Source organism: Cupressus sempervirens, chromosome 5, assembly GCF_028749045.1.
Source record: "Cupressus sempervirens isolate cs-2001-9-10 chromosome 5, ASM2874904v1, whole genome shotgun sequence".
NCBI lineage: Eukaryota > Viridiplantae > Streptophyta > Pinopsida > Cupressales > Cupressaceae > Cupressus > Cupressus sempervirens.
In genome coordinates this window covers 117,236,150-117,259,486 of record NC_143122.1, presented here as the reverse complement: position 1 = coordinate 117,259,486, position 23,337 = coordinate 117,236,150, and positions in this window count along the sequence as shown.

Below are 23,337 nucleotides of genomic sequence, written 5' to 3'. Positions count from 1 at the left end.
CTTGAGTGTTAGAGAGTCAAGGCATAACACCAGCACCTGGCTGGACTTTTGTAGCCAAATCTCATTCCTTCTTGGAAGTGGGATATCATCTCCATGGATTTTATTGTAGAATTGCCTATGACAGTTCGACGTCATGATGCTATCATGGTCACTATTGATCAGTTGACTAAGGTGGCACATTTTTTACCGATTAGGTCTTTCTACATAGTAGCTTCTGTAGCTAATGTCTTTATGTTTGATATTGTGAAGTTACATGGTATTCCTAGAAAGATCATTTTTGACAAGGATCCTGTATTCACATCTGCATTCTGGACATCGCTACAGCATGAGCTTGGAGCGTAGTTAAACTTCAGTTCAGCATATCATCTAGAGACTGATGGTCAGATACAGAGGGTGAACCAGGTTTTGGAGGATATGTTACGGATGTATGTGATGGATAGGCAAACACATAGGGAGGATTATCTCTACCTAGTGGAGTTTTCTTACAACAACGAGTATCATAGTTCTATTGGTATGGCGCCATTTTAGGCATTATATGGACATCCTTGTCGTACATCATTGAATTGGGACAATCTTGAGGATTGCATCTTGTTGGGTCCTGAGATGCTTCATGATATGGAGCATCAGGTAGTGCATATCCGTGAGCATTTGACTATGGCACAAGATAGGTAGAAAAAGTATGCCGATGCTCATAGGACTGATAAGCAGTTTGCTGTGGGAGATAAGGTTTTCTTGAGAGTGCGATCACAAAAGAGTCTGATCTGATATGGAAAGGGTTCTAAGCTAGCACCTCGTTTTGTGGGACCATTCAAGATTCTAGAGAGGATTGGCTTGGTTGCTTACCATCTTGCTCTATCGCCCAGCCTATCTCACATTCATGATGTTTTCCATGTTTCAGTGCTTAGGCAGTATTTTTTTTGATATTGTGCATGTTCTTGATTGGAATGCATTGCAGGTAGAGGACAGGCAGCTGGCTTTGGAGCCGGTTCGTATTCTGGAGCAGCAGGGGTTGACCCTCAGGGGTCAAACCATTGAGCAAGTAAGGTTCCAATGGGACCCTACTGATGATTCTTCAGCTACTAGGGAGGATGTAGCTAGGTTGAGGGAGTTATATCCCTATTTTTTTTTAGGCTTCCAGGAGTAAGCCTAACCCAAGGGGGGGTGGATGTAGTGCCTACCCTCATTCACATCTTTTCTGAACATTGATCCTATTATTATCATCAGACTTTGATGGATTAGTTTTATGTTGATGGTTTAGTGGTATTGTTTTTACACTATCAGATATTATGATATGGATTTAGTGGTTATATGATGAGATCATTTAGATTTTACATTTCATGCATACATGATGATCATTGTACTGTTTTCAGTTATTATTAATGATTAGATGGATGGTTTATTATCTTATTTGTTTTATTATGGATACTTGCCCCATACTTGCATGTGTATGGTCTGCGTGTTTTCTTATTGTATGGCATTTTTGATGTGGTTAAGGAAGGGAGTCGTAGTCACCTGCTTAGTCAGGATCTACACGATGCACCACTTCCTGCCATTGTCTGTTTAGCTTAGCATTATATATATTGTATGTACATGCATGGTTTTTCTGCAGGTTGCAGGTACCGAGTATCGACTTCCTTGAATTGCCAGGATGAGCGCACCCTATTATACTATCTCAATGATAAGAGAAGGGAGATAGATTCTTAAGTCCAAATCCCAAACCCTTAAACCATTTCTCCTAGTGAGTTAGGAAAAGTATCAGAGTTGAGTACCCACCAAATGTGTCAGATGACATATTTCATGATTTTTAACCCTTTAGACTAATTTTGTATGATTTGTTCTATGATGGGTTTTCATATTTTATCTTGGACGTCTATGGTGAATTTTTTATTAATTAAGTCTTAATAAATAGATTTAATTAATAAATTAATTATTTTGGAGAAAATTAATAAAATATCATAATCTTTGATATTTTGAGTATAATTAATTAAATGTAAATTATTGAGAAAAATGAATTAAATAAAAAAAAATTAGAAATTAAAATTAATAATAATAAAATCATAATAAAGTAATAAATAAATAATAATAAGAAAAGTTACAAAAATTAAAATAAAAGTTATAAATATTTAAATAGAAATTATATAAGAAGTGGATTGGAGTTATAAGCTTGCATGGGAGTTAACGCACTTCTCTGTTTCTCATGTGTCAACGACACGAGGGTTAGTGCATTAATTAAGCACATGGTGTCTACAACCCTATGGCACATCTTGAAGGTTGGAAAAGACCCATGCTTAGTTGGTGACACCTTCTAGCTGGTTCTGGAAGCATTCTAGAGGTTTCTTGGGAGATCTTTATGTTCAGGCATCCCTAGAACCTTAAATATCGCGTTTGGAGTGCAATTGGAGCATTGGAGGATTCGAGAATTCTGAAGAAGGGAGCTTGCTCTGCGGGTTTTCTGAGGAAGAGCGAATTAGCATCAAAATTCGGGTAGATTCTTGTGATTTTACTTATGCTATTTCTGCATCTTGTATTCCCTGTCTTCTTCATGTCTTCCATATTTCTTCTAAGGAATTTCATATTTTTATTGTATGCATTCTCATTATGGGCAATTGAATTTATGTGGAAATCTTTATATGCATAGATCTGAAAGAAAACAGGGCTAGGGTTTAAATTCATAGAGAAACCCATTAGATTATTTATTGGATCAATTTGAAGATCAAAGATTTAAAGAAAAATTCTGAAAATTAGAATTTCTAAGTAAACTGTGTATATTCTTGAATCTGCATATACCTATACGTATATATCATTATATGCATATATATGTATGTGCTGTGATGGTGATAAACTCTGTATATATATATATGTATATATATATATATATCTATATATGTATATATGTATATATATATATATCTATATATATATATATGTATATATATATATATCTATATATATATATATGTATATATATATATATATACATATATAGATATATATATATATATACATATATAGATATAAATATATATATACATATATATATACATACATATGTATATATATACATATATATATATACATATGTATATATATATATATATATAATAATCGAATGTCAAATCGTGATAGAGTTGCATGTTAATAGTATTTCATATCGCATGGGAACGTTTTGATAAAAAATGTCATTGAAAATTGTGTTAAAAATATATATATATATGATGTTGGGCAGGTATTATATACGCCACCCACTGCAGGCCTGTGAGACCGCAGTGTACCTACAGTGCAGATGTATTGGGCCTTGCGATTTTAGTTTGGTTTTAAATTATATAAAGTTTTATTCGCAATGTTATTTCATATGAGATTTGGATATGAATCTCAATTTTGTTGCAATATCATTTATGTATGTATATATATATATATATATATATATATATATGTATGTATGTATGTATATAAGTATATATAATTAATTATAAATGAATATTATAAAATTTTAAATTAATGGATCACTCTTTTAATGATTTAAAATATTGATATTGAGCTTGTCAATTATGAAGAGATATTAATAATTAATTTAATTAAACTCAGTCTAATTAAGATTAGTTATTAGAATATAATTGAAGTTTCGATTCATTGAGAGTGTCAATTTTCAAACAATGTTATATAACCAAAATATTATTAGATCAATTAGAAAATTGAGTCTAATAGTTTTGGGGAGAAACTTTTATCTATCAAACAAATACATGGGTTAGGAAAAACGTGAAATTTCTCCACTTAATATAATTTGGAAAAAACGTAAATTGAGACTTTTAAATTCAAATTTGAAAACTTAGCAAAACCAAAACATGTGTTTACATTGTGTATTCTTTATGCTATTGTTTTGAGTTTTGGGTTGACTAGTGTTGACCAGTATAGGATGTCTACCAGAGGCTTGGGGTTATGTGATTGTGATGTCTGTAAAACAAGAATTAGTATGCAAAGAACATTAAAAAATAAGGTAAACATTCACAAACTAAAAACTAAATTAACATATATGCTTAGACAAAGAAAGCAAACAAGAAGTGCAAACCTCACAAGAGAAAACACTCCATGCTTTCTTGATTCTGTAGATGTGTCCTTTTGCTGTGGATGTATGCTCAAGATGCTCAAAAGCTGCTTCAATGGAGATGGGTAATGGCAAATTAGTAGCTTTGTGAGCTCTCAATTTGGCATTATAAGGGTATGGGTATGGCTTTTGGCTCTTAAAAGGGCATGGTAACTTTAGCTCAAAGATTTTTGATGAAATGGCTTGGGATGGGATTCAATTTATAGGCTAAGGGGTAGAGGGATGGAGGGCTTAGATGCAAAGATGGATGAAGGCTTAAAGAGGGCTAAGATGCACTCAAAGGGGAGCACATGGATTGTGCTTGTTTAGCACCAATGGGAAGGTGACACTTGTCACAAGGAGGATGAGTGTGAGAGGGTAGGGTAAAGGGTTGGTTAAAGTCATGATGAGTGGGGTTGAGTATGTAAGAGGGATGTAAGAGGAATGAGTGTGGAAGAGGGAAGAGTGTGGAAGATGGGTGTAAGAGTCATGAGTGGGCTTGTAAGAGTCTTTTATGTTTTGTAAGAGCACTCATGACTTAGGGGTTGGTATTTTTGAGGGGAGACTTTGGTTTGGATTAGGAAAGTCTTAAACTTGTTTAAGGAATGTGACAAAATTAGGGGGTGGATTAGGCTTGGGTTTAGGATTAGATTAGGAATGTTAGAGATGTGCAAGTGGATGGCATTAATGAGGGTGGGTGAGTTAGTGGCTAAGCTTGGTTAGTATGGGTGGATGGGGTGGATTAGGCTAAATGGAGGATTAGAGATAGGTTAGGGGTTTTTGAATTTGAGGATTTCATTTATCAAATAGATTTATTTAATAAATGGGGATTTTTGGAATTAGATAGGAGAAAAGGATTTAATTGATAAATAATAGATTATTTGATTTATCAATTAGGACTATAGATGATTAATTAAATTAATCAACTAGGGATGGAAAAGGATTAATTAAATAAGAATTTAATTAATGATGCCTTTAGAGATGGTTAAATTAGATTACCAAAGCAGTGTAATCAAATTTAGGTGTCTATATTTTGCCCCTCTTTGACATAGTATTGAAACAACACTATTTCAAAGAAGTTTGAATGAAGATGACACGAGGAAGATGTTTTAGCAACAAGGTTGCCCTAGTCTTGGATAAGAAGAGGAGAGACTAGACTTAGATGATGCCCCCTCAAGAAGGCGGCGTGGAGAGAAATGAGGCTCAACGACTTCTTGAAAAGTACAAGAAATTGAGATGAGTTGAGATGCAGGTTGGTGAAGAGAAGGGGCTGAATTAGCTCAAACTCTAACTACGGGAGAATGATAAAGGGAAATCAGAGGCACAATAGTAAAGCAAGCTTAAGACTTTCCAAGATTGGGGGGGGGGGGAGATGGAGGAGCAGAGCGCTATAAAAGGAATCCATGGCAGGGAGATGGATGATAGAATGATAAAGCTAATGCAACAGGATTTCAAAGAGTCAAATTGGCGGAAGATGGGTTTCGGAGATCCCTAGGACAAGGATTGTGGATCTCGAAAGATGAGGCTTGGTGGATTGATTTGGATTGGTGGATCCCTAAGACTAGGATTGTGGATCCCTAAAGCTAAAGGTGAGGAGTGATTCAAAGAGATACTGATGCATAAGCTGGGATAGGTGTTGGATATGGATGGGGGATAATGGAGATGAAGGGAATCCATTGAAGCATTTTGAGCAGGGGGATACTTCAAAGAGAAATACCACCATGTAGTTGAGCACTAGATTTGCTATAGGACTGTTGGTTAATTGCCAGGGTTACCAAGAACATCAAGGCTTTTTCACCAACCATCCAAAGGACTGACGAACTGACTCAAAACAAACACACTAGGATTTCCCTAGTATCACACATGAATCCTAGAGGAAGCAGCGTGGAAACGACACTAGGTAACCCACAAGAAGAAAAAGAAAACAAGCAAAAGACTTGATCAAGACCTTACGCTCTAATTGCCCCATTCGCAGCATACCATGATATGGAAGATCATGGCAACCTTGAGGAGGGAACAAGGAGATTGCTTGGAAAAGATATTTCAAGACCCAAAAGAGAAGATCCCAAATCAAAAGAAAGTGAAAATCCAAAAGAGAATTGTTTGCCAACGAGATGGGTAGGACGAGGTACTAACGGACCAAGATCAGACATGAGGAAAGCTATATCCTGCAAGAATCTATTAGAGAGCACCTAAGCTGATGGATCTGGATGAGTGATGCATCTGGCAAGCTGAACTAAGAAGGATAATGCTTTGGTGATAGGAGATCTAGCTAAAGGATGCATTGGAATATCTAACCAAGGTGTGTGATGTGTGCAAGATGTTGACCAAGGATGAACTAACACGAAAGCTGGATAGATACAATGATACTAAGCTAAAGAGGATGTACAAGCTGATAGACCAAGATATGTTACAAATGTACAAGTTTGTTCATGTTTTGGTTTTTTGTGAGATGGAAATGTTTGTGAAGGATGGGATGTCTATAATAGTTGATAGGTGGATAGGTAGATGGTTTGTGAAAAGTTTAAGGAAAATGGGATTCTGTGTGTGCATGTGATAGGATACAGGCTAGGATACAAGATTATTTACAAGTTGGAATATGGTACAAGTTTTGGACAAGATTCAAATATATACAAGGTATGGTACAAGATTTACAAGGTATAATACAAGCTTTGGTACAAGATTTACAAGCTGTACAAGAGTTATTGACAAGCTCCATCAAATTTTGGATATTTGATTGGAACACCAAGGGAACAAGTAGGTGTTTTATGGGATAGTGGGTGGATGGATGAGGGATAGGATAGTGATAGATAATGGATTAGTCTTTAGCACACAAGGTGCCTGAATTATCAGGTTTTCACCAAGGTACCTATCCAAGGCGCTTGAATTGCCAAGTTTTCACCATTGGACGCTTATTTCTCTTTACTATTTTTTTTTGTATTTTTTCAAAAGCTGGGTATACCAAGGATCTTCAAGCATAGAACTTCTTGAGATGAATGATGTTAGTGGGATCATTCAAGAGTTCTCCTTCTGGTGTAGATAATTGATAGGCTCCGGAGCCAAAGAAGGCAGTAACCACATAGGGACCAAGCCATGTAGGTTCAAACTTGCCTTTCTTTTCTCGATCTGCTTGGACTTTCATATTTTCTTTGAGGACCATGTCACCTGGCTGAAAGTGTCATGGGAGCACCTTCTTGTTGAAATTCCTTTTGAGACAAGTTTGATAGACTATGAGATGGTCATAGGCTTGTTGTCTCTTCTCGTCTAAGAGATCTAGCTAGGTGAGTCGAGCTACTCTGTATTCTTCATCTGAGATTTGCCCTCGCAAAGATATGCGTAGTGAGGGAAGTTCAACTTCTATAGGTAATACCGCTTCAGCACCATAGACTAGGGAGTATGGAGTTGTGCCTATGGATGTATGGAAGGAAGTTCGATAGGCCCATAGTGCTGGATTTATTTGAAGGTGCCAATCACGACCGAAATCATTGACAACTTTCTTTAGGATTTTGAGGAGGGTTTTATTAGTTGCCTCTGTCTGGCCGTTACTTTGTGGGAAATATGGGCTAGAAAAGCGGTGATGGATGCGGAGGGAAGTGCATAATTCTTCCATGTTGAGATTTTCAAAATTACCTCCGTGGTCAGTGAAGATGGTGGATGGGATGCCGAAGCGGAAAACAATGTGGTACAAGATGAACTTGGAGACTTGAACTCCTGTAGTTAAGACTAGGGGGACTGCTTCCACCCACTTAGTGAAATAGTCTGTAGCTGTTATTATCCATTTATGTCCATCAGATGAGAGAGGTGTGATAGTTCCAACTAGATCAAGGCCCCAAGAAGCAAAAGGCCAAGGTGGTGCAATAGGCTGTAGATCCTGTGCTGGAGCGTGCACAAGATTTGCATGCTGCTTGCATGGGAGACACTTTCTGACAAAGTCACAAGAGTCTTCTTCAATGGTAGGCCAATAGTAGCCTGCTCTAAGGATTTGTCATGCTAGGACAATACCACTCGTGTGGGCACCGCAAAGTCCAGAATGTACTTCTTTTAATGCCATCGCGGCCTCATTTTCATCTAAACATTGAGAGAGAGTATCATGATAACCCCGATGATATAGGGTATTGGCTATGATAACATAGTGGGATGATTTTCAGATGAGGTTCTAGCATTGGGTACGTGTGAGGTGAGGGGATATGATACCATCATTAAGGTAAGCATGAATTTCATGGTACCAAGGGGATTGGGGACCAACCAAGATACAAACACGATTTGAATCCTCATTCGCATAGGCAGGTGTGAGGAGCTACTCAACTAAAAACTCATACTGCATAGCTTCTTGGGGAATTTCCAAGAGCAAGCCGATAGTGGCCATGGCATTTGCTGCCTTGTTCTGTATTCGAGGCACTTGTGTAAACTGAAGCTTTGTAAAATGCTGGGTCAGCTGATCAACTAGCTCTTTGTAGGGTAATAGCTTTTCATCTTTGGTTTGATATTCATTTAAGACTTGTTTGATGATGAGCTGGGAATCACCAAAGACTTGTAACTCGGTGATATTCCATTCTACAGCTATCTTTAATCCTGCTACAAGAGCTTCATATTCTGCTATATTGTTGGTGCTGGGGAATTGTAGCTTGAAGGCTTTTGGAATGTGATCTCCTTGAGGTGTAACTAATAATATTCCTGCCCCTGATCCATGAGAGGTGTATGAGCAATCAAAATAAAGCTTCCATGGGGGTTGTTCTTCAATTAGGTAGATATGCTCATCTGGAAATTCTGTGAGCAAAGGATATGCATCTACTAGAGGTGCATCAGCTAGGTGATCTGCTATAGCTTGCCCTTTGATTGCCTTTCTGTCCACATACTGGATGTCAAACTCACTTAGTAGCATAACCCATTTGGCCAAATGGCCTGTAAGTGCTGTTCTGGAGAGCATATACTTGAGAGGGTCAATCTTGGAGACTAGTTGGATGGTATGACTTAGCATGTAGTGGCGAAGCTTTTGAGTTGAGAAAACAACTACCAAACAAGCTTTTTCCATAGGAGTGTAATTGAGTTCATAACCAACTAGGGTTCTACTGATATAGTAGATGGCTCTCTCTCTGCTATAATCATCATGGTGTGCTAGAAGTGCCCCTAGAGTAGTAGGTGTTGCTGATATATACAAGATCAAGGGATGACCAGGAACTAGTGGAACCAAGATAGGGGGATTGGTGAGATACTGCTTGAGCTGATCGAAGCTGCGCTGACATAAAAGATCCCACTTGAAGTTCTCATTCTTCTTTAGCAAGTGTGAAAATGGTGTACACTTATCTGCAAGTTGGGAGATGAAGCGCCGAACAGATTGAAGTTTCCCCTGAAGAGAGCAAAGCTGTCGTAGTGTCTGGGGAGGAGGCATGTCTAAGATAGCCTTGACCTTTTTGGGGTCAATCTCTATACCTCTTTTAGAAACTATGAAGCCTAGAAGCTTGCCAGATGTGACCCCAAAGACACACTTCTTGGGATTTAGCATGAGATGATATTGGGCCAACCTATCAAAGACTTTTTCTAGGTCAGCAAGATGATCCATGAAGGTGTGAGATTTGACTAGGATATCATCCACATAATCTTCCAAAATGCTATGGATAAGATCATGGAAAATGGCTGTCATAGCTCTTTGATTGGTAGCCCCAGCATTCTTTAGGCCAAAAGGCATCATGGTGTAGCAAAAGGTTCCCCAAGGGGTAGTGAATGTTGTCTTATGCTGGTCCTCTTCTGCAATCTTGATCTGATTATACCCAAAAAATCCATCCATAAGGGACAAAATTTCATGTCCAGCTGTATGATCTACAATCATATCTATGTTGGGCAAGGGAAAATCATCCTTTGGACAAGCTTTGTTAAGATCTCTAAAATCAGTGCAGATTCTGATGTCACCGGAAGGCTTAGTGACAGGGACCATGTTGGAGATCCATTCTGAGTAGTCGATAGGTCAGATAACATTAGCAGCTAACATTCTTTCTAGTTCAGCTTTGACTAGTAAGGCCACCTTGGGGTGCATTTTTCTAAGCTTTCATCTTACGGGCTTGATCTTTGGATCGACTGCAAGATGATGAACTACAAGCTTTGGATCAAGTCCTTGCATGTCCTAATATGACCATGCAAATCGGCCAATGTTCTCTCGTAAAACCTCAAAGAGGAGGTCAGCTTGGTCTTGTGATAGGGATGCAGCAATGTGAACAATTCTAGGGATCTCTAAAGAACCAATGTTGACTTCTCTAGTATCCTCTATTAGAATAGAAGATACCTCTGGTCGATTATCTTGAGGAGGCAATACTAAATCCTCATGTTCTGCTTGTGGCTCCGGATTTTCTTACTGAGGGGTTCTCTTCGCTGCCTTAGCTAGTCCCAGATTTACCTTAGTTTCAGTTTTGGGTGTATCGAAACTAGGTTGGGGATTTTCTCCAAAATACCCCTTGGGATCTAGCTTGTAGATGTAGGCAGAATCTGGCTTTGTCTTCTTATGAGGAGTTTCGGCTCCCATGAATCTTAGAAGCGCTTCCTCTGATGCGAACTCATCAATATGTATGACACTTGGTTGGTCCCAATCTATGAGTTGTGGATGAGCAAGTGGTAGGTCAATGAGATGGATGGATAGTTCTCGAAGAATAGAGTCTCCTAGGAAGATTTGGTCTGGGATATCGTCGTAGGCTCTCTTTTCAACTTCCTCAGGAATGTCTTCGATTTCAACAAGGTCACAGTGGATGTTCAAAAAAGTGTGACCATTCTCGTTGGTGCCCCCAGTTGTGGGTATGCCAAAGCCAAGACCTAACTTTGTTTCCCAATTATGTGCTTCGATGGGACATTGCATGCCCCTTTCTTGTGGTCCTAGTCCACCTCCTTGATAGTTCCATTTTTTAGTGATGAGCTTATGTTCTTGGGGATACTTCTAGCTAAAGTGATCAAGGCGTGCTTGATTTCTTGGAGGTGCATCCTTATGTAGCCAATTGTTGATATCTGGAGTGAGCTCCTCATGAAGAGGGGTTTTTGAGGACACAAAGGTGGTTGGGCCAAACTATTTGTATCGAGGAGGTGGAATCTCCTTAGCTTTGTGATATGTTGGCCATCCATGGGTATGTGGATCAAGTGGGACTGCTCCGACAGCAAATGCATCTGATAGACTATATTCTCCACAACCTTTGTTGTTGATCTTTACAGTAGATAGGGTGGAGGCAAGGATGGTTTTTGCATCATTACAAGTGTGGGATGAGCTGGCGATGGCTGTGTCGATGTCTATTCCAGGGAAATGGTTTGTATATGAAGCTTCAACCGCATTGTAGTAAGAAAAGGGTTCTGGATCGGCACGGATGGTTACCTCAGTGCCCTGATGCGAAAAATTCATGCACTGATGGTAGGTGGATGGAACGGCCTTCATAGCATGAATCCATGGGCGACCAAGGAGGATGTTAAATGGTAGGTTTAGATCAACAACATGGCAAACTGTCTCTTGAATGACTGGCCCAACCTTGATTGGTAGCAAAATAGTCCCTTCTGTGGTCCTTTGCAAGTTGTCATAAGCTTTGATGATGATAACCTCACTGATCATATATGCCTCAGTATACCCAGCTTGTTTTTTAAATTTTAGAGTGCAAATGTTCAAGGCTGATCCATTATCTATCATTACTCTTTTCACGGCAAAATTGGATACCATGATGGCTATGCAAAGTGGAAGGGTGTGATCTGGCTCAACTATGGGTATGTCGATAGGTTTGAAAGATAGGGCACATGAGGATGAAAGGTGTCCAACAAGATTACGAAAATCAGTAGCATTGATATCAGAAGGGACACGAGATTCTATGAGAGCACTGTCAAGGATGTCTTTGTACATAGGACTAGTGCGAAGAAGGTCTAAAATGGATATTTGGGCTGGCATGTTCCCAAGGTGTTCCAAGATATTGTACCGGCTTTTTGATGGAACTGATGGTGTTGATGAAACTAGTGGGCCTACAATGTTAAATTGCGCTCTTTGAGTGGTGACTACACACTCATTGTCTGGTCCTCGGATATTGATAACATTGACAGAAGGCTCTTTCTCAGATATACAACCTATAAGGCTACCATAGTCTATATAGGATGAAGTGTGGTCATTGTTCTTCCCATGCTATTGGTTTGGCTGGCGGTTGTTGGTGTTGTTTTGGATAGGTGCTTTTCCAGGATTTTGGTTATTGTGTGGAGGAAAAGCATTTTGATAAATCTGTAAGCCTGCATTGGGAGAGGTTTGGGCACCAACAATGATTTCCTTCCGATCAATGAGGTCTTGCACATAGTCTTGTATTGTGGTTTTGATAGCTTTGGTTATTTCGTTGTTGGTAATTGATAGCTTGTTGGTTGTTTGTTTGATATGGTGGGTTAGACTGGTTTTGAGAAGGACCAACGATATTCACATGTCTGGTGTCAGTAACCCCATCTGTTGCAACATGCTTTTTTTTGTTCCAATACCTAGACTTGTCATTGGAATGTGATTGATTTTGGTTGGCCTCTTTGTAAATCTTTACCACACCATCTTTGATGAGTCCTTGCTCAAGGATCATTCCTTTCTCTTTGATATCCTTATAGGTCTGCAAACAGTTCATGGTCATGTGGTGGGCCAAGCTGGGATGTGCATTATCAATAAAAATTTTCACCACATGGTGTTCTAGCAAGGTACAGGATATGCGGGTGGTAAGATTTTGCCATCTTTGCAGGTATTCGGCAAGGCTTTCTCCACCTTTTTGCTTGGTGTGGACAAGATCAACTATTGATAGCTCTGTTTCAACAAGATGGCCATATTGGGCTACAAATGCCTTAGATAATTCAGCAAAGTTTTTAATTGTGCCATAGGGGATTCTATAAAACCATTCAAGAGCTGGTCCAGCCAAGCTTTTGGGAAAAAGGTGCAAGAGGAAGACATCATTGTATGCCACGTCCTGGCAATGCATGTAAAATTCTTTGATATGTGTGACAGGGTCTCCTTTTCCTCTGAATTTGTCAAATTTAGGTACCTCAAAGTGTTTGGGAAATGGTGTCATGGTAATGGCTCTGTCAAATGGATAAGGACACACATTCTCAAACTTGAATGTCTTTGGATCATTCCCTTCTTGGATGGCTTTCAGGGTTGTCTTCATTTGCTCCCACTCTAAATTGATAGGTAATGGTTGGGGTACCCCCAATGTAGGAGTGCCTTAAGGTAGGTATGTGCTGGATGGGGCCACTGAATATGGATGGCTGTGAGGGATTTGCTGATAGGGATTGTACATTGTTTGGGCAGCTGCATGGTGGATGACGGGTTGTTGAGGGGGAGGTGGCGCATATTGCTGCATGTGCTGCGAGGCTTGCTGTTGATATGGGATTTGAGGTTGGGGTTGAGGAACATAAGCTAGCTGTGGGATAAATGGATTGCTTTGTGGAGGTAAGGTATAAGATGGTTGTGAGGCTTGGGGAAAGGATCGGAGGGCTTGTGGGGTTTGACCAATATATGTGGGTTGTGCCCCCATTTGGGATGGTATCTACAAATAATTGGTGGTTGGATGGGGTGGTGGATTACCTCCTAGAAGTGGTATTGAAAAGTAGTTGGTAATTAGAGGTAATGGATTAGTTGGTGGTGGAGCTGGTGGGAATTGAAAGCTTGGGAATGGAACTGATGAGGTTTGATAGCTTGTTGGCTGGATTTGGAAGCTTGGTAGAGTGGTGGCAGGAGCTGGGGTCATTTGGGAGCTTGGTAGAAAATTTGTAGTAGCTTGTGGGATTTGATAGCTTTGTGGAGTGAGGGTAGTAGCTTGTAGATTTTTGGCTAATGGTATTGAGCTACCAAGACCTAACGGAAATGATGGGATTGTGTTCTGGGCTGCAGTGAACAATCTAGGGGTGATGAAAGGTTGATTACTTGGCCCCATGGGTGACATCCCTGTTGTATATTGTTGAGGTTGGCCAAAGATTCTAGCACTGATTTGGGAGATGGGTGGATTTGGAAGGCTGGGTTGGGGAGCAGCAGCAGCAATAGTGAAGGGGGTGAATGGTGAGCTGTTTTGGGTAAAGGGGGTTTGGAGCGGAGAGGTATGAACCAAGGATGGAGTGGTGGTGGCTGGGTTGGTTTGCGGCATGGAGATTTCAACTTGGGTGGATGATGGTATGTTTGGGTTTGTTGGGTCATATGGATTGGCTGGAGGCTCTTCTTTTGGAATATATTGAGGATAATTTGGATCATAAGAGCCTATGGGTGGTGGCAGCTGCCAAAACAATGGGTGAGATGGATCTGATAATGGAGGGGGTCTTCCAAAGCCAAAGGTTCCTACATTGTCCCTTCAAAAATTAGCCATGATTGTCTCTTTGTTTTTGTCTATAATGGCGTTTACCAATACTGCATTTCCTGGTTGGTTCATGAAAGCTTCAATGTCAGTAGGTGATGGCATAGCTTTCTCTGGGCTGAAGGATGGCTGAGTGCTCAAGGGGGGTGAGGTTGTTCGATCCAAATGATAGGGCTCCATTTTTTCTTTCTTCTTGGCTAAGCGAGTGACGGGTGGAATGAAAAATGCTCCTAGGGATGAGATGCAATAATGCTGATGGATGCAAAAGGGGGAAGGCTTTTCTATGCAAATTATTTCCTCGGTTGAGGCAAAGCTATATGACAAAACCTAAGGAGGATTGGGTTGGGGATTCTAACTTCAAAGATATGTTGTCAAAGCACAAAAGTTCTGCTTTCCTATGTGCAAGCTTGGTGGTGATTGCGTCAACTTAAGGATAGATTGATGATCCTTTAGGAAGAACACGAGATTGACCACTTGCGGATCTCAACCTTTAGCTCAAGGTGATGAGGGATAACAAGTGACAAAGCTATATTACCCTAGACAAAGCTCTATCAAAGGGATAACCTTGGTGAGATGGGTGGATTTGGAAGATTTTAGGAATGGCAAACTTTTAGCAAGGTGACAACAATTTTGAAAGCTTAGATATGCAGATTTTTGATTGCTGGCTAGATGGTATGATCCTAAATGAGATTTAAGGGGATAACCTAAGATGGCTGGCTTTTCTACAAAGATGACTCTAAAGTGAAGCTTATCCAAGAAGATGTGGAGAAACAAGGGTGTCTAATCATAGAAATCATGCCTTGTTGGTAAGGCATAAGCAGGATTAACTCCTAGATGTTGGCTAAATTTGATGGTACGCTCTAACCAGGCCTCTTGAAGTGCTTCGTCGGTAGCTTTGTCCTCTGCTTTGTGGAGTTTGGCAATTCATGGGCTTGGTGTTATTTCTTTTCTCTTGGCTAAAAGTTCTTGGTATGCTAGAGATGGCTTGAGTTTGACCTTGTGAAACTTCTGTTTGGGTTTGGGTTGTTCCGACATAAATTCCTGAATTTGCTTGGCTTTGGGAGATTCTGGTTGTTTTGCTTCAACTTGTTCAACTTCTAAAATAGGCAGTGACTACGCTAAGTGTGCCCTAAGCTAGGATTGACCAAGTTTGGCAAACATTCATTCAACAAGTAAAATAAAAACAAGCAATAGATAGGAACACCCAGATAGAAGTTTGTGGTTCTCAGAATGTGATACTTGCGCCGAAGAGTGTGTATGTTTTACAAATGTTTCGATCAGTCACTCCAAACACATTAACATCTTAGATGGTTTTCTGCAAGGCTGACAGTTGGTTTAGCTAGGGAGTCCTTGATATATGCAAGGTACGTAAGGCCCAAATCCGTAGATGAGACCAAAAGGATGTCACACAGCCGAGAGGAACGGTAACCCACTTCTCCTCTTTCACTTCTCGAGGGTATAAAGTTCCTTGAGGCTTAGCCCGAATGACAAAATCTTGATCCTAAGAGAGGTGTCTTTCGATTCACCTCCCGATTCTTATACTCTGCCAAAACGCTGGAGTTGAGGTCGTCCAAGGGGTGATGAAATCCCCAAGCAGGCCTCCTAAAAAGAAACAAGGTTTTGGATCCTAATCTTATGCACCCAAGATGGCCTCGAAAGACGACAAGGGGAGAGAAGACTTGGATGACCTTGGGCTAAAAAACACGCTTGTTCTTTTACCAACTGACTCTTATGTGTGCTAATCTAGACTTTGCAAGCACTCATGTTTAAGAGACAATGTTCAATTCCAACTTGAAGCACCAACAAAAGTAAATCGATCGAAGAATGCAAACAATAAGAAGAGTTAGGGTCAACAAAAGAAAACTCACGCGCCCGGAGGCCCTCCGTGTCAAGTATCGATTAATTTTCTTTAAGGCATTCAAGATTGAGTGTGAGTTTGTTTTAAGCCCAAAACAAAAGTGTGTGAGATTCAATTTCAAGCGTACGCCCGGAGGCTCTCCACGTCAGTTGTTGTTCAATTTTAGTGCCCAAACTTGAAGTGTGATTGATTTAATCTAGAGTTTTGGCCATTTAAGAATTTTGATAAAGTTAAAGCAAACGTTCAAAGACCAAGTGAGTGAGTTAGATTGTAGAAAATTTAACACCTTTTTCAAGTAGACCCATCCCCATAAATGGTGCTGAGATTGCAACCAATGGTTAATATTTGATGGGTGATTAGAAAAGAGGTGAGTCCAAGGAACTACTCAAATTGATTTTTGTAAATTTGTATTTTAACTTAACAAAGTTTCTTAAATGTCCAAAAATCAAACTTTACCTAGATTGCATGTGAAAAAGAGATTTGTTTTGTTCAATTTTAGAAGCTCCAAATGAAGTGTTTGATATTGTAATGGTTAATTGATCCTTGGCATTCAAGATTGGATTTTTTGTTTTAAGCATGCATTCCAAGGAAAGTTGATTTTAATCCATGACATTCAAGAGTGTGTTTTGAGCAACATTCATTCAATGGAAAATGTGTTTAACCATTCAAGTTCATTTTTTTAGCAACATGCATTCAAAGACAAATGGTTAAACATTCAAGTTCATTTTTTTAGCAATATGAAAACCTGCAAGAAACATGGTTAGTGGTTCCATATGTGCTCCAACCTGCAATGAGACAAAAAAAAAAAAAAGCAATTTAGTTAGTTAGCCAAAATCTTCAAAAATGAGAGCTTAACTATGGGAAAAAAATTTTAAACTTTTTTTGTTGTTTTTTCTATGCGTAAAAATGCTTAAAATGGTGACAAGCAGGCAAAGACGACAGAATAGATTTGCGGCACAGAAAATAGGTGACAAGCAGAGACACCGATTTGCGAAGATGCAGATTTTCGCAGACGACAATTTGCGCAGACACGGATTTTCCCAGACGTCAATTTTTGCAAACGTAGATTTTCGCAGATGTCGATTTGCGCAGACGCAGATTTTCGTAGATGTTGATTTTCACAGACAAAACAGGTTGCAGATGCCAAAACTGCGCCAAAAAAGCTGAAAAATGTGAATTTTTTTTTTTAGATGGTATTTCTTCTTCCTAAGTGCATTTTTTAACCTGCAAAAACAAGAAAAACACCCTCACAACACACTCAAACAACAAAAAACATTAGATGGTTAGAAAAATGACATATAGATGAAAATAGATGATTAAATGACCCATAGTGGGGTCCCACTGGGCATGCCAAAATGTAGAACAAGAATTAGTATGCAAAGAACATTAACAAATAAGGTAAACATTCACAAACTAAAAACTAAATTCACATATATGCTTAGACAAAGAAAGCAAACAAGAAGTCCATACCTCACAAGAGAAAACACTCCATGCTTTCTTGATTCTATAGATGTGTCCTTTTGTTGTGGATGTATGCTCAAGATGCTCAAAAGCTGCTTCAATGGAGATGGGTAATGGCAAATTGGTAGCTTTGTGAGCTCTCAATTTGGCATTATAAGGATATGGGTATGGCTTTTGGCTCTCAAAAGGGCATGGTAACTTTAGCTCAAAGATTGTTGATGAAATGGCTTGGGATGGGATTCAATTTATAGGCTAAGGGGTAGAGGGATGGAGGGCTTAGATGCAAGGATGGATGAAGGCTTAAGGAGGGCTAAGATGCACTCAAAGGGGAGCACATGGATTGTGCTTGTTTAGCACCAATGGGAAGGTGACACTTGTCACAAGGAGGATGAGTGTGAGAGGGTAGGGTAAAGGGTTGGTTAAAGTCATGATGAGTGGGGTTGAGTATGTAAGAGGGATGTAAGAGGAATGAGTGTGGAAGAGGGAAGAGTGTGGAAGATGGGTGTAAGAGTCATGAGTGGGCTTGTAAGAGTCTTTTATGTTTTGTAAGAGCACTCATGACTTAGTGGTTGGGATTTTTGAGGGGAGACTTTGGTTTCGATTAGGAAAGTCTTAAACTTGTTTAAGGAATGTGACAACATTAGGGGATGGATTAGGCTTGGGTTTAGGATTAGATTAGGAATGTTAGAGATGTGCAAGTGGATGGCATTAATGAGGGTGGGTGAGTTAGTGGCTAAGCTTGGTTAGTATGGGTGGATGGGGTGGATTAGGCTAAATGGAGGATTAGAGATAGGTTAGGGGTTTTTGAATTTGAGGATTTCATTTATCAAATAGATTTATTTAATAAATGGGGATTTTTGGAGTTAGATAGGAGAAAAGTATTTAATTGATAAGTAATAGATTATTTGATTTATCAATTAGGACTATAGATGATTAATTAAATTAATCAACTAGGGATGGCAAAGGATTAATTAAATAAGAATTTAATTAATGATGCCTTTAGAGATGGCTAAATTAGATTACCAAAGCAGTGTAATCAAATTTAGGTGTCTACAATGTCATGATGATATTTTAATCTTGATCTTTATAAACCCAACCATGGTTTGTGATGGAATGCTCTATGTATTGGATGTGATTACTGATTGTTATAGTTGAGATTCTTGTGTATGAGACTCTTGACCTAACCATTATTTTGGTCATCGATCAGTTATCCTTGATTATTTTCTAGTCGCCATGATGGGACTGAGATGTGGATTTATTCTTGATGATGTCATGTTGTGACATGTTTGACTCAACCATTTTTGGAGTCTTTGATTAGTATGATTGAGATATATATTTTGGTTATTGAGAACCATTGGATATTTGCATATAGTGACGGAAAGCGGCTTGCAATGGGGGCCGGGGCCCTAAGAGGCTGCCAGGGTAACTCATTATAAGTTGGATTAATAAGTGATAACATTCACACCTAATACTAACAAAATGAACCTAAAAAGATAAGAGTTTTGTTCTCGCCCATGCCTTGAGTGCTTGTACAAGCTAGGATGGTAGTAGTGAGATGCATGGTTGTGACCTTGCATTTCGTAGTATGCCTCATCAGTATGAGAGGATACTAGTGGCCGCATGAAATCAGTATGGACCCGTGGATTTTAGCTAACTACCAAGGTAACTTGTACGTGATAATTGCGATGACACTTTTTCGCTTACATAGAAGGTTCCTACATGTCATTGTGTGCCTCTGGGATTAGATGTCAGATTTTGTGTTTGGAACATTTGAGTTAGTATACTTTTAGGATTCCTGGACTTATAAAGATATGTGCTATGTGATTCTAATAGCCTGTTTGGGACTTGATATTATCTCCTTAGCACGGTGGGAGTGGACCACTTAGGTACCACGCGGTCGGGTGGTAGTGTATTTTCCACTATTATCATTTTGAGATTCATTGAGACATCGTGGCTGATGCGTCCTTCATGATGCTGGATATGTATCCTTTTTCATTGATGATTAGCATATGTTAGATGATGTTATCTTATGCTTTTATTTGCATGTTAGATTACTTCTACATATGATGTTGTATTAATTAGGAGTGACATTCCTACTATGTAATATCGATGATCTCTTCGATGATTTGGAATGTTACACATGGAGGGATGGCTAGGATCCATGATGGTCTAATGATGCTCTTAACGGTTGGGAGGAACCATGCACTTAGTTTATTATGTTGATCTTTATGATGGATGTATATGTTCTCTATCATTTGTATCATATGTTTATCTCTACTTTGATGTATCATGGATTAGAAGAGGATGATGTACCTTAATCTATGTATGTATATTTTTGTGCCTATCATACCTTGTGACATGTACAGTGGATGATTGTGCATTCTGGAATGTAATTCAGAAAGGACATTTTTTTTATTGGACGTATCATTATTATTTCATGTGGATGTTGTGCTAGATGGATTCATGTACGTAATTCAACGTTAAGGGATCTTAAAGAATGTAATCTATTATTTATGTTATGTGTACTTTTAGATGGACATTGCTATTGCTTCTGTTAATGTGCATAAGTTATATGTGATGTTTACTTCTATGAAAAAAAAAAATGTTAGTGAAATTCTAGGTTAATTCTTTGGATCCCTTGGCGGGACATTACATGAGACGCATGGTTGCAACCTTGCATTCCATAGTATGCCTCATTAGTATGAGAGGATACTAGTGGCCGCATGAAATCAGTATGGACCCATGGAGTTTAGCTAACTAACAGGGTAATTTGTACATGATAATTGCGATGACACTTTCCTTCTTGCATAGTAGATTCCTACATGTCATTGTGTGCCTCTGGGAATATATGTCAGATTTTGTGTTTAGAACCTTGAGTTAGTATACTTTTAGGATTCCTGGACTTATAGAGATATGTGTTATGTGATTTTGATAGCCTTTTTGGGACTTGAGATTATCTCCTTAGCACGATGGGAGTGGACCACTTAGGTACCACGCGATCGGGTGGTAGCGTATTTTCCACTCTTATCATTTTGAGATTCATTGAGACATCGTGGCTGATGCATCCTTCATGATGGTGGATATGTATCCTTTTTCATTGATGATTAGCATATGTTAGATGATGTTATCTTATGCTTTTATTTGCATGTTAGATTACTTTCTAAATATGATGTTGTATATATTAGGAGTGACATTCCTAGTATGTAATACCGATGATCTCTTCGGTGATTTGAAATGTTACGCATGGAGGGATGGCTAGGATCCATGATGGTGTAATGATGCTATTGACGGTTGAGAGGAACCGTGCACTTAGTTTATTATGTTTGATCTTTATGATGGATGTATATGTTTTTGTATCATGTGATTATCTCTACTTTGATGTATCATGGATTAGAATAGGATGATGTACCTTATTCTATGTATGTATATTTTTTTAGGTTGTCATACCCTGTGACATGAACAGTGGATGATTGAGTATTTGAAATGTAATGTATAAACATTGGACTTATCATTATTATTTCATGTGGATGTTGTACTAGATGGATTCATGTATGTAATTCAACGTTAAGGGATCTTAAAGAATCTATTCTGTTATCTATGTTATGATGGAAAATGCAATTGCTTCCGTTATTGTGCATGAGTTATATATATGGTATTTATTTTCAAAAAAAAAAAAAATGCTACTAAACTTAGTGAAATTCTAGGTTAATTCTTTGGAACCCTTGGTGGGGCATTACATTTGGTATTATAGCCCACGTTTCTATATTGGGAGCTCTGGGTATTTTGAAACAACTAGAACTTTGAACTATTAAGTGTAACTTTCCAAACTTGATCTAGGTGAATAGAAATAGGACTCAAATTGTTACTTGAATATTTTTCATACTTCAACACTTAGTTTCAAAATTGGAAATTTTACTTAAACCTAAACATAGAATTAAACTTAGTACCTTGTACTATTGTAGGAAGGTATCTGGGATTAGGTCTTCTATTAGAAGTTGTGGTAGAGGTCGTGGTCATGGAAGAGCTATCAATGTCCATGAGTCTGCCCATGAGGGATCGGCTCATGTAGAGAGCAAGGAAGAGCACTCTAGTAGGTAGTAGGAAGAGAGTCGTAGAGAGGACCAAGCTGAGTCTGAGGAGGTTGGTTTGAGGTAGATGATGCAAACAATTCTAGAACATCTACCTCCTATTCAAGAATAGCCTAAAGTGCATCAGACAGAACAAGAGCATAGACGCAGATCTAGAAGTCCTCGAAAGGAACGTTAGAGGTCCATTGTTTCCACTCAGATGAAGGATCTTTCAAGATCCAAGGTTAAGCCTTTCAATGGGCAAGGTTCTAGTTATGTAGCCACAGTGGCTTATTTCCCTCGATAGGATTTTTTCCAGGCAGGAGTTTGATAGCAATGTTAAGGCAAGATTTGCGATCACTAATTTAGAGAATTTTGGGTCCACTTGGTGGACGATTGAGGAGAAGAAGTTGGGAATTGATATGAGCAGTGTTACATGGGAGTTATTCGTAGAAAGTTTTCATGAACGATTCCTACCAGAGGAATGGAAACAACAAAGGGCTGATGAATTTCATAATCTTAGATAGTGCACTTTGTTAGTGACTGAGTATGAGCATAAGTTTTATGAGCTTATGCCTTTTTTAGGGTTTAGTGAAAATTTTGCTTAGTTGGCACAACATTTTATTAGGGGTTTGAATAACCGTATTATTGGGGTAGTTAAGGTATTTGAGCCAAAAACCCTCAAGGATGCGATGCATCGAGCTATACTTGTTAAACAAAGTGTCAACCTTGGTCAAGGTGGTTTTGTAGGAGCACTAGCGGCATCAGGATCTAAAAGCAACTACAATTTAGGTGGTAACAAGAAGTTTTCTTTCTCTAAGGGGAAACAGTATCAGCAGCAGTCTCAAAAGACACAGCAACAGAAGGGATAGAATTCTCAAGCTAAAGGTGATGGCAAAGGTGCTAACACTAAGAACAACCACAATGCTCAACGCAATAAACAGAATCAGTCCAATCAGCCAGCTCAGAGTAGCCAGTCTTTTATGAGCAGGAACAGTTGCCAGCAATCAAATGTACCACCTATAGGAAGAGGTTTTGGCAGAGATATAGAATTCTTTTCATGTGGTCAGATTGGACATTATGCAGCTCAGTGTCCTTAGTGAGCAACTCAATTTTTAGGACCTGGACCTACCATTTTTAGAGCCTACAGTTGGTGATGCAGGTAGAGCTCATAGAGTTTTTGTAGCAGTTGATCAGCATCAGGCAGATCATCACGGAACAGTGGTTGAGACCACAGGTGCTATTAGAGGTATATCTCTTTTAGTATTGTTTGATTCAGGAGCTACAGATTCATTTATTTCACCATCTATAGTTTCTAAGTGTAAGCTGGATACGGTGAAGCAAGATTGTGATTGGCAAGTGGAACTAGCATCAGGCATTAAGGTCTCCACAGATTTTGTAGTTCATAAGTGTGGGCTTAGCTTAGGAAGCTTTGATACTACAGTGGATCTTCGAATCATACCCCATGGTTCCTATGATGTGGTTTTAGGCATGGACTGGATTGGATCTCATAGAGCCAATATAGATTGCAGGAAGAAGATTATTATGTGCCAAGAT